The sequence below is a fragment of the Haliotis rubra genome, unplaced genomic scaffold (genome assembly GCF_003918875.1).
Source record: "Haliotis rubra isolate DU_JTF1 unplaced genomic scaffold, ASM391887v1 Scf296, whole genome shotgun sequence".
Taxonomy (NCBI): domain Eukaryota; kingdom Metazoa; phylum Mollusca; class Gastropoda; order Lepetellida; family Haliotidae; genus Haliotis; species Haliotis rubra.
The window spans coordinates 450556-475348 of record NW_025766964.1 but is presented as its reverse complement, the minus strand read 5'-3'; the positions used below and the strand labels follow the sequence as shown (position 1 = coordinate 475348).

General features: G+C 39.6%; 1 long non-coding RNA gene across 1 annotated transcript; it reads left to right on the top strand.

Annotated features, from left to right (window-relative positions):
• Nucleotides 1-11136: 11136 nt before the first annotated feature.
• On the top strand, nt 11137-24432 carry LOC124282248. Its single transcript, XR_006900110.1, has 2 exons — nt 11137-11202; nt 23787-24432. It is a non-coding gene; the product is annotated as an uncharacterized LOC124282248 (long non-coding RNA).
• Nucleotides 24433-24793: the final 361 nt, after the last annotated feature.

The window sequence follows — 24793 nt, the reverse complement described above, 5'->3', positions numbered from 1 at the left end:
GGTTCAGGGACGCTGTCAGACAGACTAAGGCCCATAGTGCATTTCTCTTCATAATGGCATGTTAAACGAACAAAGCAATATTTCCAATTGATATATTGCTGACAGTTTACAATAGCTTTGATTTATGTTTTGAAGTTTGTTTCCTAAAATAACTACTCGTCAAGATCCGGGTAAGAATTGATCTTCAACAACCCATGTTTGTCGTAAGAGGCGACTAGCCGTATCGGATGGTCAGGCTCGCTGACTTGGTCGTCATATGTCATCGTATCCCAAATGTATAGATATATGTTCATTCTGTTGATCACTGGATTGTCTGGTCCAGACGCGATTATTTATAGAAATAATAACAAACAAATAAACCTAAAATAACTGGGTATGCGTGTGCTTCTAAGGTTACTGTCATCGTTTCATGGTATTCGTCTTCAATGACATATTTGCAATATTTGTGTATTATTGGTTTGTTATGGAACTTTCCCTTATAACACATCCAATCATAGTAAACTGCACGAGGCTTTTGTTAAGGCTTTTCTTACTTTCTTAATATTAATTTAACGTACCAAGTCAAAACATTGATTACACAACGATCTCGTTTCCTGCTGACTGGGTTTTGTCATGTTGCGCAACATAGTACAATAATCAGTCCAGAATTTTCAGACCAATTCATTCAACTGGATACATAAATATTAATCAGTATTATTTGATACATCTTAGCACTTGTATATTGCAACACTACGCTCCTTTTAATCCTTACAAACACGTCGTGCAGCGTGGTCTGTCGTACAACGTGCTCTGACAGACGGAAATCTGGAAATCGTGTAAATCTCAAAGGATTCGTGCTACCTTAGTGCAAGGATTCGTGCTACTTAAGAGACTTAAGAGCAAGGATTCGGGCTACCTTAGTGCGCTAGAAAAGATTGGAGGTCTGGTACGGACTTGATATTATATCAATCACATTTCGCGTTACATAACTACACTGTATAAGCACAAAAAACACATAACAGGTGTAACCAGTGAGCCAGATGAATTGTGAATCATTGTACGACCTCATCAAACAGGGGCAGTCTGTGACGTCTTAATTAAGGTCATGCCATAAAATATAGAAATACGATGTTATTAAAGTTTAAACTTGTAAATACCATTTCCTTATGAAACAAGGAATTGGAATTCAGTGTAACCATAGTTGCTTGTGGTGTCTCTTTTCACTTTCACACGAGAAAATTCGGATCGGCTGAAAAGTAGGTCATTGTCTGAAGAGGTTAATGAGACTCATATGTCGGTTTGCATCTATCATACGTGTAGTATTCTTTAAACAGGAAATAGGTAAAAGTATAGGAACTATTATGGAATTTTGCATGCCATTGTTGTATACACAAATTTTGGCATTTTCATACAAGTAAGTTTATTGTAAAGTAAAATATTATACTCGTAGAAACGAATAAGGGAACATAGAAAGTGCAAGAGTTCCTTTATTTATTTCCAGAATTTCACTCACAGTGAAATACATACCTTGTGAAGAAACCTTGAAAAAGAATAAAGGAACACTTGTACTTTCATATGTTCCCTTATTCGTTTCCATGAGTATATAAAGGAAACCCAAGTTCTATGGACAGTCAACTTCTTTATTGCAGAGAGTGCGACGTTTTGGCGTAGGTATTAATACATACTTGCTTCATCACTTGCTTGATAACGGTGTTAGTACTTAAACCGTAACGCTGCACTCATTGCAATAAAGAAGTTGACTATCCATAGAACTTGGTTTTCCTTCATCTTTACAACTAAAATGCCTCTCAAAGAAGTAAAATATTATACTTCTGTATCATGGTTACATCAGAAGAGAACTTCTGGAATGTTTTCAAATTTTAGTTATTGTTGTTACACGTGGTCTCTGGTCTATGTTTGCAGGGTTCACGGCAGTTGGGGTGAGTGAGTGGGTTTAGTTTTGTGCCGCACTCACCAATATTCCAGCTATATGGCGGCGGTCTGTAAATAATCGAGTCTGGACCAGACAATCCAGGGATCAACAGCATGGGCATCGATCTACGCAATTGGGATACGATGATATATGTCAACCAAGTCAGCGAGCCTGACCATCCAATCCCGTTAGTCGACTTTTACGACAGGCATGGGTTATTGAAGATCAATATTCTAACCCGGACACGGCAGTTGGCATCCTCGATTATCTCCAGGGTATACGTTCCGATAAAGCTCCACTATAGTAATCTCCAGGGTAAACGTTCCGATAAATCTCCACTGTAGTAATCTCCATGGTATACGTTCCGATAAATCTCCACTATAGTAATCTCCAGGGTATACGTTCCGATAAATCTCCACAGTGGAGATTTATCGGAACGTATACCCAGGAGATTATCGAGGATGGGCAGTTGGACAAAAAAAGGTTGCAGCGTTCAATATCGTCAACTCCTAGTCCCGGATTCGATTCCTCGTTGGGGTACAATGTTTTAGTTCTGGCTTACTCCGACATGGTATGGTGTGCAGATTTACTGAAAACCGCAATCACTGATTTTCAAGTAAAACACTTAAAATGTGAATGTAACTGAATGAATCTGGGGCTAGCCTTACAGGATAGTAAGGTGCCACTATCTATTGTGCATAGTGTGTGCCCCCTCCATTAGCCGAGCACTGGAAGAACTTACTTGTTAGGTTACATGGCTCGTATCACTTATCTCTGTCAATAGATTTATTCTTCTCAGACGGCTTTTTAACACAAGTGTCATTCATCAATATATTTTTTATAATATGCCAGGGTCTTTCAGGACGAAAATATATCAGCTTCCATGTCTGTAGTACTAAAACACCACCCGACACTTTGTCTTCAGCAACCCATGCTTGTCGTAAGAAGCGGTGATCATGCTTGTTGACTTGGTTGACACATGTTATCCTATCCCAGTTGCGGAGATAAATGCTCATGTTGTTGATCACTGGATTGTTTGGTTCAGATTCGATGTTTACAAACTGTTGTTATATAGCCGGAAATATTGTTGACCGTAGCATATACAAGATACAGACAGAAATTACCATAAAACCTCGTGAATCCGGACGATATTGTTCTGTTTATCAGATCACTGGTATGTAGAGTGTGTGCCTTTCAATGTGTAGACGCTGTCAACACTTGCCGGTCAATGGGATGACTTTCTGTATTGACGGGTTCCGTTTTAACGAGGTTTTACTTTTGAAGATACAAAAGCTGGGGCAGATGAACCTGTAACTGTGATTTTTCAAGTAAGTCAATATAATATGCGGGGCTTATCCTATCTACCTACCCACATACCCGCCGATCCACCAGCCTACCTACCTACCTACCTACCCACCTACCCGTCGATCCACCTTAATACACCTATGATATATAATCTCATACATCATTTAATACACCTATGATATATAATCTCATAAACATTTAATAACCTCTGATATATAATCTCATAATTTAATACACCTATGATATATAATCTCATACAACATTTAATACACATATAAGATAAGATAAAATATACCTATGATATGATATAATCCCATACAACATTTAATACACCTATGATATATAAACCCACACAACATTTAATACACCTATGATATATAATCTCCTACATTTGATACGCCTATGATATATAATATCACACAACATTTGATACACCTATGATATATAATCTCCTACATTTCATACACCTATGATATATAATATCACACAACATTTGATACACCTATGATATATAATATCACACAACATTTGATACACCTATGATATATAATCACATAAACATTTGATACACCTATGATATATAATCTCATACATTTAATACACCTATGATATATAATATCATACATTTGATACACCTACGATATATAATCTCATACAACATTTGATATACCTATGATATATAATCTCATAAAACATTTGATACACCTATGATATATAATCTCATACATTTAATACACCTATGATATATAATATCATACATTTGATACACCTACGATATATAATCTCATAAAACATTTGATACACATATGATATATAATCTCATACAACATTTAATACACCTATGATATATAATCTCCTACATTTCATACACCTATGATATATAATCTCCTACATTTCATACACCTATGATATATAATATCATACATTTGATACACCTACGATATATAATCTCATACAACATTTGATGCACATATGATATATAATCTCATACAACATTTGATACACCTATGATATATAATCTCATACATTTGATACACCTATGATATATAATCTCATAAACATTTGATACATCTATGATATATAATCTCATACATTTAATACACCTATGATATATAATCTCATACATTTAATACACCTATGATATATAATCTCATACAACATTTAATACACCTATGATATATAATCTCATACAACATTTGATACACCTATGATATATAATCTCACACATTTGATACACCTACGATATATCTCATACAACATTTGATACACCTATGATATATAATCTCATAAAACATTTGATACACCTATGATATATAATCTCATACATTTAATACACCTATGATATATAATATCATACATTTGATACACCTACGATATATAATCTCATAAAACATTTGATACACATATGATATATAATATCATACAACATTTAATACACCTATGATATATAATCGCATACATTTATTACACCTATGATATATAATATCATACATTTGATACACCTACGATATATAATCTCATACAACATTTGATGCACATATGATATATAATCTCATACAACATTTAATATACCTATGATATATAATCTCATACATTTGATACACCTATGATATATAATCTCATAAACATTTGATACATCTATGATATATAATCTCATACATTTAATACACCTATGATATATAATCTCATAATTTAATACACCTATGATATATAATCTCATACAACATTTGATACACCTATGATATATAATCTCATACAACATTAAAAAATCTATGATATATAATCTCACACATTTGATACCAAATCATTAACTCGTATAATAAAAATGGTATTACACAGAAGGTCGTTTAGTATCTTCTATATACAACATTTGATACACTTATGATATATCATGATGAACAGCCTGAGTAGCGGACAATTATAGCATTCTGTAAATGAGTTCCCAGTTTGTCTCAAAGCGCCCTGTGCCCTTCTGCAATGCTAAAGCCCTTAAGCAAGTCTAGATTTACTCAGGCCGTGTATATTACATCTCACGAGGGCACTTTTTCAATTTTGATGTTTCTATCAAAGTCGATAGCCTAATGGATTTCGTGATGCCAGTGATTACAATCTAAATAATTCCATTAACACTTTTCAGATACAATCAGTTGGGTCATATAATATTACGTAAAAAATAAATAGCTTCATGAACTCGGTGACTTCTTCAGAGATCTTTGTTATTAGATTGATGGGATTCGTGACGGTGATTATTTAATGAGTGAGGGGCGGTGGCCTAGCCTGGTGGTTAAAGCGTCCGCTCGTCACGCCGAAGACCCGGGTTCGATTCCCCACATGGGTACAATATGTTAAGCCCTTTTCTGGTGTCCCCCGTTGTGATATTGCTGGAATATTGCTAAAAGCGGCGTAAAACCATACTCGCTCACTATTAAATGAAGCGTCGAAAGGGCTGAGTCCGGAGGAAAATGGCATTTTCAATATGGCTACCATGTTGGCCATGTTCTAAATGATTGAAATACCGTACAGTTTCAGCCTAATAAGTCTTGAATCGATATAGGATGTACATCAACTCTATGGTGACCACTTACACATATCGATAAAATCAGCGTTAACTGAATTTTTTATCGTTCTTTGCGAAAAACATCTAATAAACACTCAGAGAATTAACTTTCAAAGGGTAAAACTCATTTCCCCCAAGGGGACCTCTAAATGGTTTCGTTACATTGGAGATCAACATCTTCATTCATCATCCATTGCAAAGATTTTTCTGACTGGACTGGACGTTGCGAATGTTTTTGGTATTTATCTTAAAATATTTATCGCTCTCGGTAAACCAATATTCCAGCCCCAAGAAACACATCACCTGGGGTACAGTTGGCAATCGAAATGGTACATTATAGAGATCGATAATTGTGCCCAATAAATATCGGAGATTAACTTTAACCCAGGTTTTACAAACTCTAACGAAATCAACGCTTTAACCACTAGGCTACCGCCACCGCAACATCACGGCGGGGACATCATTGAAATGGGCTTGACATTTCAAGCTTGGATTCGAACCCAGGTCTTCGGCGTGACGAAAACGCTTTAACCAGCCTACATCATTATATTTAAGCTTGATTATTAACAAAACCATTGATAAAGACCAAACATTGAAGACCTACATTGAGTATTGTCGGAGTAAATTAAAACTTTATTTCATCACGATAGTTATGTACAATAGTATCGATGGCATAAGTTTCGATAAAAATCGATAATCAATCATATGTTTTGCCTTCGACGATATATCCGATTATCGATCTTTTTAGCCAGCGTCACTATTAGACTGGAGGGGACCGCCTCCGGGGTGTAGTGGTTAGAGCGTCCGCCCGGAGTGCGGAAGGTCGCGGGTTCGATCCCCGATCGCGTCATACCAAAAGACGTTAAAATATGGTACTTGTTGGTCCCTGTCGGGCGCTCGGCATTAATGGGTACAACAAGGACTGGTCGGCTCGGAGTCAGTATAATGTGTCTGAGTGGGGTATTCATGCTTCACTGCGGTATGGTATCTCAGTAGGCTAGCACTTTAAAACCAGCTTCAGTCTGGGCTAGTACAAACAGCCGCACATACACATACACACGCATGCACGTCGTCATATGAGCGAAATATTCTCAAGCACGACGTTAAACCCAATTCACCTCACCTCACTTAGACTGGAGGTACTATTTCCTCGGTGATCGGACAAGCTTCATTGATTATTCGTATGTCTTTTTTCCATCCTCACGACTAACGTATGCGAGTCTGAGTACGGCTGTGTGAATACGTGTGAACACAGCTGGGTATATATACACACGGGAACAATACGCTAAGGCCAGTAAGTGCCACGTCCCCTCTACGGGGGATCGTACGCTACGTGACTACACGCACGAACTCTTCGCAAACCCTCAGATCAATAGGTTCAGATTATTGATTTAATACACGTCACGATTATCTCTGCTTATTACTATCTGCACCGGCAAGTCCGACTGTAGAGTAAATTATTGCCGTGGACGAGCGTCCAACCCTATTCGTGCTTGGCATTAATTAATCCCCGTATGTATAGACTACATCTCGATGTTGTGTAGTCTGTTACAGTCCCCGATCCGTATTATCTCCCTCCTGCCCAGCCCTTTCTGCAATGCTAAGCCCACAATGAAGCAAGTCAAGATTGACTAAGGCTCTAAATCTCCCATCTTTGGGACCGTTCATAATTTAAGGCTGGGGGGTGATGTTGATTTATTTTATTTTATTTTATTATTTTTTGGGGTCACTCATTGTGTTCGGGGGTCATCATTTGTACACACGTACTAGGGGGATCAGCAACTTTGTACATACAAGTATGTTAAAAATTATGCTTAGAAATTATGGGAAAGGAGGGGGTCATTGATTTTGTACATGACATGCGGGGGGTCCCTTATTTTGTACATAAATTTTAGGGGGGGGGGGTCATTCACATTGTACATGCTCCTCCATAAAAATCAACATCGCACCCACCCACCCCCCATAAATTATGCATTTATGGTTAGGAGGGTTGATAATGATTTGAATGGAGGTCACCCATTTTGTTCTGGGGAGAAAGTGGGGGGTGGGGGCATCAATCGTATTTGATTTTGAACATGACATGCAAGGGGGTCGGGTACTTACTTTGTACATAAATTTGGTATGGGGATGGAAGCGGGTCATTTACATTGTACATGCTTCTCCATACGGTCCCCCTACTGGGGCTGTTTTTCAATTTGGAGAGATCTTTATGACATTAACACGAATATAATTGCAGCTTTTTATGCACACACACAAATATAATTGCGGAACCACAAAATATCTTCTGGTCTATTTTTGTTTAATTTTTATAAATATGTTTAACAGGTGCGGCAAACGCCGGCTCATGTCGGCGAGCCTGTGTGGTGCAGTCGCCTAGCTGCGCTACGATGTCCTTGTGACCGAGAATACAACAAGACGCGACGGAAATTTAAGTGATACTTGAACAGGTCACCCAGTTTTAGTATACCTTTCAAGGTCATTGTTGTAAGCTCGCTGCATTGCTTTGATAAGTATGAATGGGAGCTTATGTAGCTCCTGCTTCGGTTATGTCCCTTATTTCAGTTGCTTGGTGGTGACTGAAACCAGAAACAAGACACAAACGGAATTAAACACGTTAACATCACCTGGCTGATTCTTTATGGATAAATTATGATCTATCTGTCTGTCTGTCAGTCTTAGCAATATCACGGTCGGGGACACCAGAAATGGGCTTCACACATTGTACCCATGTAGGGAATCGAACCCGGGCCTCAGGCGTTACGAGCGTGCGTTTTAACCGTTAGCCTTCTTTACTTCTCTTCACAGAGAGAGAATTGTTTTCAATATTGAATTTGAAAATTGAGAGAGAGAGAGAGAGAGAGAGAGAGAGAGAGAGAGAGAGAGAGAGAGAGAGAGAGAGAGAGAGAGAGAGAGAGAGAGAGAGAGTTCTTCAGATCCAGTTGTACGTGGAAAAGGGGGTGGGGTCTTGGTGTGGGGGAGGTGTAACTCTGACAACATTATCCATATTTTCTTATAAATTGTAAATAATATGGTAAATACGACAGTAAATGACAGATTGCGTTATTGATATTTATTGATATAACACCACACCTAACTGATAAGCCTGTCGAGTCAGGGGCCGTGCACGCGAGAGGTGCAAGGTTTTTGGGTGCATTTATAAGTGGTCCCCACAATACTACTGTCTGTCACGTCAACGATAACACGTTAAGTTTAGTCGTTTACACAATCTCCCGGTGCCATGTCTCTATCTGTTTGTGTCAATAATTGATATTTAAAGCAAGATAATATATCTGTGTATCCTTTATCCAGGACCGAGGGCTAGAGACGACTTAATGCAGCCGATTGACGTCGACTAACAGAGGCTTTGTATCTCGCCATTGATTTCCTTTAGTCAACAAATACAAGCTGGCTTCAAGCTGACCGATAGGCAACAACTGCAAAACGGTTATTACATTGCGTGTGTAACATGATGTCAGGGTATACGCCCTGGATCTGAATGTTGTATTTGTCAGCAGGCAGTGTGCGAACTGGCCCTCTACCCGTGGCTAGTAAAAATCCAGTCGGGTCAGTAAATCTCCACAGTCACTGGCCCGACTGGCTAGTAAACTTTCATGGGGTCATTTTGTAAATATATCACTCTCTCCGACTTGTTAAGTTATAACACACATTTAAATCATGCGAGATTATGGCCTGATAAAAATGTTCATCATATTAGCAGCTTAATGATAAAACCCGTGTCATGCCGACAATATCTTATTCTCATCTATTTTTGTAATCTTTTGCTTAGTTTCTACATTCAAATTTCGGGCTAGTGAATTATTTTGTGGGCCAATAACTTTCAGGCATAGCTAGCACGACTGGCTTGCAAAATTTGGAAACTATTTCGCACACTGACAGCAAGGGATCTAAAAGGTTGGCCACCGTCATATGGCCATTGGTCAATAACGTGAGTGAACAACAAATACATCTTTTTACGGGAGACTTTTAATGTCAAAGGGCTGTTTGGTGATCGAAAACCGAACTATCTACAACAGCAGATATATACGTTTAGATATGATAAAATTTCTGTAAATTCATGAAAGGACATGATTCATTCACAATGACCGACAAATACAGACTAAAGTTGTGATTGTTATAAAATATATAAAAAGGTAATGATAGGTTGAGAAGGACGACTACGTTTCTAAGTGCACACACACACGCACACACGCACACGCACGCGCACACACTCACGAACTGAAACCAGACAAAAACTCCAAGTAGTGAAACACTGTTGCCTATGAACAAGAATTACCCTGAGTAGGATTTGGGCAACAAAGTGAGAGGTATAGACTATTGGAATCGATAGACTACAGAGTAGTCCTTGAAAATGTATGTTTGGTTTTAAGAACCAAAAGAACTAATAAATTATAAAGGAGCACAACGTAAGTGTTGCCGACACATTTCCTCTCCTACCCAGAGTTCCATGTGGCCAGAATAATAACTTCCGGTGTCCATATAAACTGACGTACAAAAGAAAGTATACATGGTGTTTTGGGATTATTTGAAAAGTGGTGTGATTTTGACTGGCAACTTGGCAATTGGACACGATATCTATTGTGTTTTGGCAACATATTAGGAAAGTTTGTGACTTATATATCACTGTAAAAACTCTTTTCAAAACTTTTACGTCGCTTTTCGGAAAGTAATCCAAAAGGTGTGTACTTTCTTTTGTACGCCAGTTTAGTACGCCCTTTTCCCTATGTAGGTTGATTCTTATATCCAAGTAAATAGCACAAAGTATACTCGTATATAAAATCAGAACAATACGTATCACAAATAACACATGGAATATAATACACAACGAACCACATGGACGTATGTCAACATGGCCAAAACACATAACTGTGTCACAAAACAACACATAAAGACGCAGATTGAGATCGCAGACGAGAACCATTTGTACGACCAGAATCGCCTCACGTCCTCACAACGCAGCACAAATAGCACGAACCTGGCACAAAAACCATTTAGAATGACATTTCGCTTAACACATAATGCATGTTACACACTTTCTAAAAAAGTTAATGATATTTACAGGATTGTTTTTCTGTTGAGGTCACTTAAATATTTAGGGAATGTTTCAAAATGTTTCGGATGTTTCTCATCCCCCTCGGTGTTTCTATGAATTTTCTGAAAGAAAATCTTCATAATCATAAAGCCAATTTTAAAAATTTAATTGGCATGTTATGGCCTGTTTAGTTCCACCATATCCGAGAAATATGACGAGAATTGAATCTGTACAAGATGTAATTGACGTGATTCCTTATGGAACATTCCCTTGCCATGGAAACCAGAACAGTCTTCACATCTGTTAAATCTGCAAGAGGTTAATCTGTAGACAATGTCGTCAGGCGGTCACGCTGCCAAGGCTACTGTTGTGTAGAAGGTGAGTGAATGGGGACTTTGTGTCCTTGTAGCTACACTGAACTGTTATATCGCTGTTTCTGATTACTATGATTATGATGTGTTCTATATACTTTTATTGAAAGCACCCGTGGAGATCCGGGTTAGAATTGGTCTTCAACAACCCATGTTTGTCGTAAGAGGGGACTAACGGGATCGGATGGTCAGGCTTGCTGACTTGGTTGACACATGTCATCGTATCCCAATTGCATAGATCGATACTCAAGCTGTTGATCACTGGATTGTCTGGTCCAGACTCGATTATTTACAGACCTCCGCCATATTGTTGGAATATTGTTGAGTGCGGCGTAAAACTAAACTCACTCATTCACCATTTATTGAAAGCAGAGTTTTTCTTTGTGTAAACAATATATATTCTCACAGTAGAATATTAGATTTGAAGGGGGCGATTGACAGAGAGAATGTGCGGGTAATTTATATCAATACACGCAACCTGTATGCAGGGGTTGAACATTTTTTTAAAACTCCACTGTACACAGGTCCAGTAAACTTTCAAAATCCACTTGACCAAATATTTTTTTCACTTGACCACAATTAACAATTTGTTTTCTTTTGCAAATAATCTTGATCAGTTGGTAGCAACTGCATTTTTATTTCATCATAAAAATACATGTATCAAAACACTTCAGTAGTTTGGCACTACTGTGCCACGGTAAAGTTTAATGTGGATATTTACTTGACCGACCGGAGAATTCCACTCGACCCGGGCGTCGGGCAATGGTATTCGTCAACCAATGTTATGTAATTAAGGCTGGGTCAGGGCAACCAGTGGTTGATAACATGAACACCATCACACCCTGACGGATTACCTTCACAGCACCTCTGAAGATCTTCTTCGTTTGTCTGGCTATTATCATACCCAACAATAATGTGTCCATTCATATAGCGCCAAACTCCACACCAGGTATGCTCTCAGCGCTAACAATCAGTAAAGCATTACCACTGATAAAGAACTTTTTAAACTTTAATACACGTAAATATCGTGGCCTAAGTGGCGAGACGATATATCCTGATACCAGTTTAATGAGGCGGGACGATATATCATGAAAGTATTGGCAAGGAACCTGCGAGACGATTATCATCACGATACAATGGTGGCGATACGATACGTATCCCGATACTTTACAATTTCTAATAACAGAACAGATATGATACATAAAATGACTGAAACTTTATTTGTTATACAGCAGAACTTGTGTTCCATTCACACACGCTTAAAAAGCTGTTCATCTAATAAAGTTTCAGCATTTAATGCTTAAAAAGGTCAAACATATTCAGCATACCTTGATCTTATATATATCAATTTGAAAGTGAAGTTTCCCTTGGGAAGTTGTGCTTCTACACCAATGATTTCACAAACAACTCAATGTAATTTATATCAACATTCGGAATCACTTAAGTCTGCTTTGTAAATTTTATCTTCTCTTTGTTCTCTTTCTAAACAACACTAAGACATCGTTCATAGTTGTAAATAGATAGTGTCATTTGTCAAACAACTAAAACATATCTGCATATTTCAATTACTTGAAGACAATTATTCTCAGTTCACAGAGTTTGTAAAATGTTCACACTCTGTGACTTATACACCAACTCCTTTGTTCTTGTAACAGAGATAACAGACACAAACAAATTCCTTTAAAATTCAATTTGTTTTTAAAATTCTGAAGATTTTCAAAGAGACTCCTTTCTTATTCCTAATGCAATACTCCTTAGAACTATAAGTAGTATTTAAGTTGTATCGGGATATATCGTCTCTTGTGGCGATACATCGATGCATCATGGACCCTCGCGATATAAATATCCTGATATATTGCCTAAATGTGTTTTGTATCGATGCACTCGTATCGCGTAGTTGACGATGTAAACATCGATACTATCGATAAATCGTTACACCACTAGTAAATATGAGTCAGTTTCAAGTACTACCTCATAACACACGCACGCACGCAAGCACTCACATAAACACACGCGCACATATACACCGTTCCCTATAGATCTATCAGCCCTTATGATGGATAGTGGGTACAATGTGTGAAGCCCATTTTGGTTAAAACATATTTTATTCTATTCAAGAAGAAAGAAAAGGATTGGCAAACAAGCCTAAATGGCTTATATTAATGCCGCTCCATAATACATGTGAAGGTTCACATTTGTGCATAATGTTGTACATGTTTATAGTGGTTATAACAAGTTATCTCTGAATAATAACAATCATGTATATCAACAATTTATCTTGGTTTTGTTTCGTGGCCAGTTGATACAAATACAAAATAAGAGAAGCTACAAAACTTTATGAATCAAAACGTTTTGACGTAATAATGAATTGATGGACTGACCGTAGAATATCCATATTCGTCTGATGAGATACTGAGTTATTGCCATTTAGCACATCCCGTAGGGAGAAACCTTTCACATAGAAATACGATTCGTATCGAATGGTATTATATTAGGACACATGAAAAAATAGTGGAATACATCCTCATAGTCTTGTGAGTAGGAACAAGAAGCATTATCAGAAAGCCCATTTCTGGTGTCTCCCGCCGTGACATTTCTGGAATATTGAAAGGCGGCGAAACTTCTTTCTCTGTAATGGATAGATTCATAAACTTTAGTTTGATGATCAGATAACATTGAACTACGTTTATAACGAAGACGCTTATGGCGAATTGGCGGATATAACGAACTGTATAATTTTGTGAGTTAGTGAGTGAGTATGGTTTTACGCCGCTTGTAGCAATATTCCAGCAATATCACGGCGCTAGACACCAGAAATGGGCTTCACACATTGTACTCATGTGGGGAATCGAACCCGGGTCTTCGGTGTGACGAGCGAACACTTTAGCCACTAGGCTTCCCCACCGCCCAGTATGCTTTTGTCGAAATGAGTATAACGAACTACGGTTATAACGAACTAATATGGTTGGTCCCTTTGAGTTCGATTTAACCGTAGTTGACTGTACACAGATCCACGTCAGTCACATGGTGACGCCACCGTCTGAATGCATGATGACCGGTGCATGATGCATATCTGTGATGTCAATGTCACAGCCGGACTTAAACTGGTGAACAGAAATACGGAAACAGATAGAAATTGGGGAAGCAGGTGCTTGACATGGCATCCTGTGTGTGTCCTGAGCAGATAACAGTAAACATGTATTAAAGTTGACTGAACATCAGAATTGAACAAGGAACTCATGAATGTTAGGAGAGTAAGAGTAACGTGTTTGACAGTACGTTGACACACACGCGTACCCCCACTCAGCCTCTCTCTCTCTCTCTCTCTCTCTCTCTCTCTCTCTCTCTCTCTCTCTCTCTCTCTCTCTCTCTCTCTCTCTCTCTCTCTCTCTCTCTCTCTCTCTCTCTCTCTCTCTCTCTCTCTCTCTCTCTCTCTCTCTCTCGTATCCCATTTACTGAGATCAATGCTCTTGGATTGTCTGGCACCGGTACCGACTCCATTATTTAGCTGGAATATTGCGGCGTGGAGTGCGGCGTTAAACAACAACTAAACAAAGCTGTCCTCTCGCATCGGGGCTAATCATCATTACTTAAAGAAAATATATGGTTATGAAACATAGCTCATTGTACTTAAATATACTGGTGTTTTCAGCTAATTAAATGATTATTTTATAATCACATTAAACACATTGCGATGCCTCGCAACATTATTTACGTATACCCTCCTCAACGATAACGCACAAACAAGAACGCAATCATCAACAATCACCCACCGCACAAACATCAACAGCCGCGACTTTGACGTGGGCTACGGAGGACAACATACGTCTAACTCGTACGCACCGACCTTACTCACGTATTCAAAATTACGCATCTGTATTTTTTCACACGTGAGTATATGGCATGGCAATCGACGAAACGGGGCGGTGGGTAGCCTAGTGGTTAAAGCGTTCACTCGCCACCCGAAGATCCGGGTTCGATTCCCCACATGGGTACACTGTGTGAAGCCCATTTCTGTGATATTGCTAAAAGCCGCGTAAAACTAAACCCACTCACTCACTTAATCGACGAAATTGATAACCTTATTTCCGAAACAATGCATATGTATACGTAATTCTGATATTCGCTACCTGTGCAAATATGCACCTGTGTAAATTTACATTTGCACAACCTCCAGACTTGATGTGAAATTACTTCAGATGACCTTTCTGGCAACAGTACCGATGTTTGTGTATTTTACATATACATGTATGTATATGTGTAGATTGGCGTGGGTATGGAAACAGGTGCTCTCGAGCAGGGAATGCTACAGATGAACTGTGTGTACATCTTTATCGAGGCTATATTTATACCGGGTAAACATAACTGTTGTCAAACGAGCCTGTCGACATAACGCCACCACTCTATGTCTTGTTTATCTGTAGCTTCCTACATACACTTACTGGGATAACTCGTGTAATACCCGGTCCGTTGAGAACCAGGCGCTGTTCAGAGCCCTTATGCTAGGAACATAAATGTCCTGGACTCTTTAAGATAAATTCAATTATGACTTGGAACGAGCTTGTAGTGCGTATGAAATGTAACAGACAAAACCAACCTTGTGAAAAAATATCGTTAATGCAAACAAGTGTTCCCAAATTGTTTGTGTTCGATTATGAGAAAACATGATTGATTGCTTGGTCGTTTAGTCATTGCGACCAATCATCGATTATTTCAATTAATCGGACCACCACTAGTGTATATGTTTATATTCGGTTGTCTAGTGGTAAAGGGTATAGCTCGTCGGGCAAAAGGCGGATTCGAACCCATACTTTTTGTCCGGCGTCTTTATATTGCATTGATATTTCAGGAATATCGCCTCGAAAACCCAACCCACTTTACCAATCAAACACACTTCACCAATCCAACATACTTAACAAATAAAACACACTTTACCAATCCAACACACTTAACAAATAAAACACACCTTACTAATCCAACATATTTTACAAATCCAACACACTTAACAGATAAAACACACCTTACCAATCCAACACACTTTACAAATCCAACACTCTTAACAAATAAAACACTCTTTACTAATCCAACACATTTTACAAATCCAACACACTTAACAGATAAAACACACTTTACAAATCCAACACTAACACAAATAAAACCAGTTTTACCAATCCAACACACTTTACAAATAAGACCAACTTTATTGAACCAACACTTTACCAATCCAACACACTGAACAAATATAACACACTTTACTGAGCCAACACATTTAACAGATAAAGCACACCTTACAAATCCAACACACTTTACAAATCCAACATCTTTTCAAACCAAACACACTTTACCAATCCAACACACTGTACAAATCCAACATACTTTACAGATCAAACCCACTTAACAGATAAAAAAACACTTTACCAATCCAACACAACTTACAAACTGACCCCGCCTCACACATTAAACACACCTGTCACAGCTAATGACATCCGTATCATCTGCTTCATCTGCTTAGAACAATGAAAGCATATAAATATTATTTCCTCGACAATTTGTAAAGCAATGTTTAATCCCAAATGTCAGGGAAAAGGGCACCTACGTTGACGGTAGAATACAGTATGTTACGTGAGTGAATGGCTGTTGGTTATCGTCTCGGACGTCAGTACCCCCGCTGTTACTGGCAGCCTGTACGAATACATCTGGGACCTCAAAACCAGTGGTTGATAAGATGAGCATCGGTCCATTAACCAACTATTGGATACTCCTGACATGTTCTCTCCATGAACTCCCGCGGATGAAAACATTTTGAGAATTTGTTTTATAGAAACCTGTGGATGATAAATTGTAAACCAATAGTGAGTGTTTTCTACAATTTCATTTGTCGAGAAACCTCGTCGAATATCGTTCGATTCCCTGGATTACAACTGACTGACTGAGTTTGGTTTTACGCCGCTTTTAGCAATATTCCAGCAATATCACGGCGGGGGACACCAGAAATGGGCTTCACCCTGGATTACAAAAGCCGTATAACAGCCCAATGATAAGTAAGAATATGCACTACTTTCATTGCATAATGGCGGCTCACTGTATTTTGTGTGATCCAGATTTTTCCTTGGTTGACGCCGTCGGTTTTAAACAAAATTTGTCTGTGTTGAATTCCAAAAGAATGCCGGAAACAAACGATACTATTTATCTTCTAATTTTGCACCTTCCAACTGTTTTTGACTGAAGATGATCACGTGATTCATGGCGTACGAATTGTCTCAGGTGAATAACGCTTGCATGAGGTGAGATACTTCCCAGACGTTAATGATACAGCTAATCGCTGCAATCGGAAACCAGTAAATAGAAATATGACGTCAGAGTATGTGACCGAAATGCATCCAGATCGCATGACACCATTACTTCACGTTACGTATGACGTCTTTACAAGTCTGAAATATGCATCTAGTCCTTACGATATAGTGTTCCACCTAACCTTGACCTTTGTGTCGCAAGATGCCCAGAATAGGTTTATGCAGGTTGAAACTTTTTCTCTGTCACACCACTTGTAGCCCACGTAACTAGGTTCCTAGAAACAAACGATTGCACGTACCGACTTAACTCAAGAAGGGCGGTGGAGTAACCTCGTGGTTAAAGCGTTCGCTCGACACGCCGAAGACCCGGGTTCGATTCCAACATGGGTACAATGTGTGAAGTCCATTTCTGGTGTCCACCGCCATGATATTGGTGGAATATTGCTGAAAGCGGCGTAAAACCAAATTCACTCACTTAACTCAAGGACGACTAAATGTGAGTGAGTGAGGTAGTACCGCTTTGCACAGTATTTCAGCTATATCATGTTATTTTCTTTGAGAGGCATTTTAGAAGTTGTGAAGATGAAGGAAAACTGATTTCTATGGATAGTCAACTTCTTTATTGCAATGAGTGATTATCACTTGCTTGATAACGGTGTTAGTACCTACACCGAAACGTCGCACTCATTGCAATAAAGAAGTTGACTATCCATAGAAATCAGTTTTCCTTTATATCATGTTAGCTTTAACTGGGAGTAAAGTCCATATGGCTGCATGTCTTAGAACACTTTGTTGATGGCTACAAGCTCGGGTATGGTGCTTACAAACCTGGAAACCTAATCAGGGCCACCAATACTGACGATACTGACAACAAACCGGAATATCGCCCCTGTATTCCCGGCCAGATCACTAGGATGTCATGCTTGTAGATGCGGACTAAAATGGGTATCGGATGGTCTTTGACAGTTTGTCTGGTTGAGACATTCATCTATATCTCCAGGGTGCCGTTGTACAAAACAACCTTAGCGCTAAGACTGCCTTAAGTCTGTGTTAAGGTATGGGAGTTACAATCACCTTAGCGCTAAGATCGCTTTGTTCCTTCAGCCTAATCTAACCTCCTGGATCCAGTTCTCGCAGAATCAAATTACCCGCCCATCATTTCCATTTGCCATTCTGATTGGTTACGATACCTGGCATGCGGCCCAATCAGTATGCGAGTCACAAACCAGTCTCAACGGGGGCTTAGCATCATCAACCAAGGTAATTTACAAGAATAGCGTTTGATCCAGATTCGATTATAATCGGGGCATCGATATATACTACTTCCGGTCATCACAGATATCATAAACAGAAGTATTTCAACTGGCATATTTCCTCAATCTTTGAAAAATGCAATCATAAAGCCTCTGATTAAAAACAACAAATTGGACAGTTCACAGCTGAAAAGCTATCGACCTGTGTCGAATTTGTCATTTCTATCGAAACTCATTGAAAAGGCTGTAGCAAAGAGGCTGATGGAACATCTCTCATCCCATGACCTACTCAACAGATTCCAGTCGGCATATCGTCCACATCATTCCACAGAAACTCTTCTTCTGAGATTGGTAAATGACTTGAGAAATATTCTGGATTCCGGGAACCCTTGTGTTGATTGATTTCAATGCAGCGTTTGACACTGTAGAACACGAACAGCTATTAGAAATCCTGGATTTGCAAGTTGGAGTGAGAGGAACTGCTTTGAGGTGGTTTCAGTCTTATCTGAGTGGTCGGAGCCAAGAAGTGTGAGTTAATGGTGTTACTTCATCTAGACTTGAGGTAGCTTATGGGGTTCCTCAAGGGTCGGTCCTAGGACCGATTCTCTTCCTGCTTTGTGTGAACTCGCTACCAGCAGTTATCAACAAGCACGGTTGCAGCCACTATGGATATGCAGATGACACTCAGCTCACTACCATCTTGAGACGGAGCTCACTTCTGGAAGACCTTCAGATTGTGGTTGACTGTGTGTCCGACATAAAGAGATAGATGACATCTAGAAAACTGCAGCTCAATGACAGTAAGATTGAACAGTTGATAGCCGGTAGCCATAGGCAGCTGCAGGGAGTCTCTGGTGTCAAGGTGGCATCCTCTGGCATTCAACCTTGCTCTGTTGCCAAGGACCTGGTGTGTACATCGACTCGAATCTCTCACTTGATGCCCACATTAACCATCTACGTAAAGTCTGCCATCACCACCTCAGTATCATTAGCTCAATCCGCCGATACATCACCACAGACAGTGTCCATGCCTTAGTAAGATCTCCGGTGCTTTCTAGACTTGACTATTGCAATAGCCTCCATGCTGGATTGAAGTCTATGCAAGTACAGAAACTCCAAACAATTCAAAACACTGCTGCCCGTATTGTATGTCTGAAATCTAAGGGACATCACATAACTCCATCTCTCATTTCCCTACATTGGCTCCCTGTTAAGTACAGTAAGAACTTCAAAACCCTGTGCCTTGTATATAAATTTTTCCACAGTCAAGCTCCAGAGTATCTATCTGAACTTCTTACACTGTACACCCCTGCGAGATGTCTAAGATCCCAGAATCATCACCTACTTACAGTCCCTAAAGTCAGACTTGTCTCGTATGGCCAGAGGACCTTTGCCTACACTTCAGCATTGCTTTGGAATTCACTGCCAGCTGACGTCAAATGTGCCGAATCACTGAACTCTTTCAAGTCCCTTCTAAAAACTCATTACTTCTCCATAGCTTTCCCTTAGACCCTTTCTTCCTTTTTTTAACTCCAACTGTTTGTAATCTCATGTATTCATTGTACATATATTTTGTAGCGCCATGAGCGAGCATTGAATGCACGGATACAGGCGCAGTTATAAACACCCACTATTATTATATATCTGCAAAACGACATCGTTGAAACCTCTCCTAAAATCGGTTTGTTGATTGGCTGTTCTTCGTCATAATCTGACGAAACACCACGCAAGATGTCAGTGCAGGCACACTTTCTGATCAGTGTGGATCCTTTTCAATCCTAGACAAAGCAATAGGAGCGGTTCCGAAAGGCAACGGCCAGTTCCGAATGGAGAACGATAATGACCGCTACGTATGTGAATACATACTAAAGGATCTGAGTGAAAGATCGATTTACTGTTTATTGGCTGATTGGCTGTTCTTCATCATGATCTGAGGTGCGGTGTGGTAGCCTAATGGTTAAAGCGTTGGCTCGTCACGCCGAAGACCCGGGTTCGAATCCCAACATGCGTACAATGTGTGAAGCCCATTTCTGGTGTCCCCCGCCGTGATGTTGCTGGAATATTGCTAAAAGCGGCGTAAAACCAAACTCAGTCAGTCAGTCAGTCAGTCATCATGATCTGACGAAACCACACAAAGATATCAGGGTAGACACACTTTCTGATAAATGTGGATCCTTTTCAATCCTAGACGAAGCAATAGGAGCGGTTCCGAAAGGCAACGGGTAGTTCCGAATGGAGAACGATAATGACCGCTATGTATGTGAATACTTACTAAAGGATCAGAGTGAAAGATCCGATTTACTGTTTATTACATAACAACCTTTACTCGTTCCCGCCCTGCCATGTTAGAGTGGTCCCTTGTGCGCCTTGTGATATACATGTATGTAGCAGAATAGTCTCTACTTAACATACAGGCGTGTTTCAATCACTACCTGTATGTAGATAATTCTATCGCCACATATGACACCTGATATCAGTGATGTCAAGCACCTGACATACACACTGCCACCATAAGCCAAATGTCAGCTTCTGATAAAGGCCCATAGTTGTTTGTGTGCACAATTATTCTCGGTTTGGTGTAGGCGTTTCACTGATTAAGTCGCAAATCAAATTTGCAATATTTTGTACATGGGTTTACTTCCCTCGAAACATTCCTCGAAACGAAGCACCCGGGATACCGAACCCAGTCAGAGCGGGTGGGTGTGCGCTCAAGTGCGCTCTGTCACATAATTTGACAGAGACCGAACTCGGGCCATAAATCAATGCGTTTCGTTTATGGTGTATAGCTTGATAGGTGTTAAGTTCAAATTGCATGTGGTCAGTGATCGAAGTTGTGTATTGAACATTGTCATTAGCAGACAGGCAGGCAGACACATAGGTGTCAATAAAACAGACATTGAGTTTTGTCTGTGACAACGACATATCTATATCACAGAAATTCTGTCAATGCTAAATAATAACATTGCTTTAAGTATCGAACTGAGAAAGTGACTCGGTAAGAAGAACGTGTGGTGAAATAGACAAATGAAATTATATAAACAGTTAAATTGGTAATCTACTGTCATAAACTATAAAAAGGCTCGCGCTTGTGAAATATCATCAAAGCATTAGAAAAATAGCTCACATCAAAGCCTTCACCGAGTATTCACCGCCAGCGAAGGTTTTCCATCTTGAAATGTCGAACGCCTCATAGCTGAGAAGATCTAGATCCTAACAAGGTTCTTTTATGTAATGAGTAGATTATTTACTATTTGTTTTGATTAGACTACTCCTGCTCACGACCTTATAATCCGGACATCCCGCTTTCAAGCTGCGCGAACCTATTTCACTGCGCATGCGCTATGAGCGCAGCCCAGCCCAGCGCAGCGCAGCCCAGCTGTTGAAACCACTTTTCACCCCAAGCGCCGGGGTGAAGTTAGTGAATCGTTTGAACTCCGATTTCGCGGGTTTTTTTCATCGCGTTATTTTTCAACTTTATAAGTTGAATATGCATATTTGATGAATTGTATCTGTAAGTCCATACCGAAAGGTATCAGAATCTGCAAAGTTGTGTTTTACGTTGCATGTGACCTTTAAGCTGGTTTTATAGTGCTAGCTCACTGTGATACCATGCCACAGTTAAGCAGGAATACCCCTAACAGACACATTATACTGACTCCGAGCCGACCAGTCCTTTTTGTACCCATTAATTCCGAGCGCCAGGCAGGGACCTACAAGTACCATATTTTAACGTCTTTTGGTATGACGCGGTCAGGATCGAACCCGCGACCTTCCACTCTCCGGGTGGACGGACGAGGAAGCCACAAAGTGACGGAGGTCATAGCTGGCCGTTATCACTTTGGTGAAACCCATGGGTGCGGATATGGTGCTGTCAATCCTAGAAACATAATCAGGACGAACCTTCATTCGAGCCCACATTTATAGGTTCCTTGCGTGACCAAGGGCCGCAACTCTACAGAGGAAATTGCACCAACACATGTTCACAATTCGGCTTTGAGCGGCATTTCAAGGGTAACCTAAAAAGGGGAAATTTGAAACTCTTTGTCGATTAAATGAAAGGGAAATCTTAAGATCTTTTGTCGACTATATCTCAAGGCAATGTTCGACTGTAAGGTCACAAAGGGTGTTTTACTGGTTGAATTAAACCTTTAAGATGTTTAGGAAATAACTATGGATTCAAGGAAAGGGTAAGCCATTTTAGGGAAGATAGCGTATTTTACTAAAAATGTACAGACAAATACACTGTCAACCGTATGGCAGATAAAAGTTACACATAAGTCATATTATATTTGTCTTTTTACTACTGGAACACAACGGTTGAGTAGCCAAGTAATGAACTCGAGTGATGTACCAAACACTGCGCAGAAACAGCGTCCGTCTGGAAGTTGACGTCAGGTCACGTGATGACAACCCTGCTCATTAACTCTCAGTAGATTTCGGAATAAGAGAAGGGTTGTAACGGGTTTTTGGGTTACTATTGTTGTCGATAGTATGTTTTCATTCCAGATGCTTGTTTTAATATGCACAATAAACATGATAAATCATTTAATCAAAATTTATATTTTAATGCATACCTCCTTTAAAAGTCGGTTCGTCTGTCAACATTTCTTACCCGTTAAGGTCCGGGTTAGAATGAACCTTCAGTAACTTGCCATGCTTGTCGTAAGAGGCGACTAACGGGATCGGGTGGTCAGGCTCGCTGGCTTGGTTGACACATGTCATCGGTTTCCAATTGCGCAGGTCGATGCTCACGCTGTTGATCACTGGATTGCCTGGTCCAGACTCGATTATTTACAGACCTCTGCCATATAGCAGGAATATTGCTGAGTGCGGCGTAAAACTCAACTCACTCACTGTCAACATTTCTGAAGGTATATTGTAAACGATTTCTAGATTTGTAATTCCCTCCGCAGTGTGGCTGAATTATTGTTAAAGGCGCATAAATCACCAGACACTTCCATAAGCAGAATAGCTTGGCCTGTAAACGTGCTTGTATATATATTGACGTGTGTAACACATTTGTATATATTGATGTTATTTCACAGGAGGAATGTCAAGCCTTTCACTGAACACCAACGCAGGACGTGGATCGAAGAGCCTTGATTTGTAGAAAACCTGACAGCTCAGCAACATCTATCGCCGAATATAAGCGGTGGAAAGAACTCGAAAGCGTGGCATTTACATTTCACGTTATTTCCAGAACATTGAGGGACGAAAAGACACCGGTTGGAACCTCTAGCTGATAGTTCTTTCATACAAAAATTAACGACGAACGTTACTTTAGAATGATTTCAATTTGACAAACATACAACACGGCAATGGCGCGCTTCAAATGTCGTCTGCCTTGCTCCTGCGCCATCTTTGTTTTGTCTATGATGATTCTGTTCGTGGTGTTGGTGATAGTGAGCACGGGAGGTATACAAGGGTTTCGGACTCCCCCTAGACAGACATCGGTGTTGGACAAACTGACGAGGCTTGGTCAGTCTGTCGGACTTAAGTCGGACTCAGTCCGGAAGATGGCGCAATCAGCTTTCAAATTTGTAGCTGGGAATCTGGAAAATACATTAAACATTACTATACCCGTGAATAATATAACATCGTCCTTAATGGAATGAAAGTCGGATGCGATTTGTCGTGTTTTTCGTCCATTTATGTCAATATATACATACAGTAAAATATATTTTGGCTCAATATAATATATTTTGTTTTGCCTAAACCACTTATTCCAAAAGGAGTCACTCATTAGATTAAGTTTTTGTTCAGTAGAATGGGTGACTGAGTTTAGTTTTACGCCGCACTTATCAATATTCCAGCTATATAGCGGAGGTCTGTAAATAATCGAGTCTAGACCAGACAATCCAGTGATCAACAGCATGAGCATCGATCTACACAATTGGGATACGATGACATGTGTCAACCAAATCAGCGAGCCTGACCACCCGATCACGTTAGTCGCCTCTTACGACAAGCATGGGTTGCTGAAGACCAATTATAACCCAAATATTCACGGGTACATTTAAAGGAAAAGATGTCAAAGTCTTGGAGACCTTAC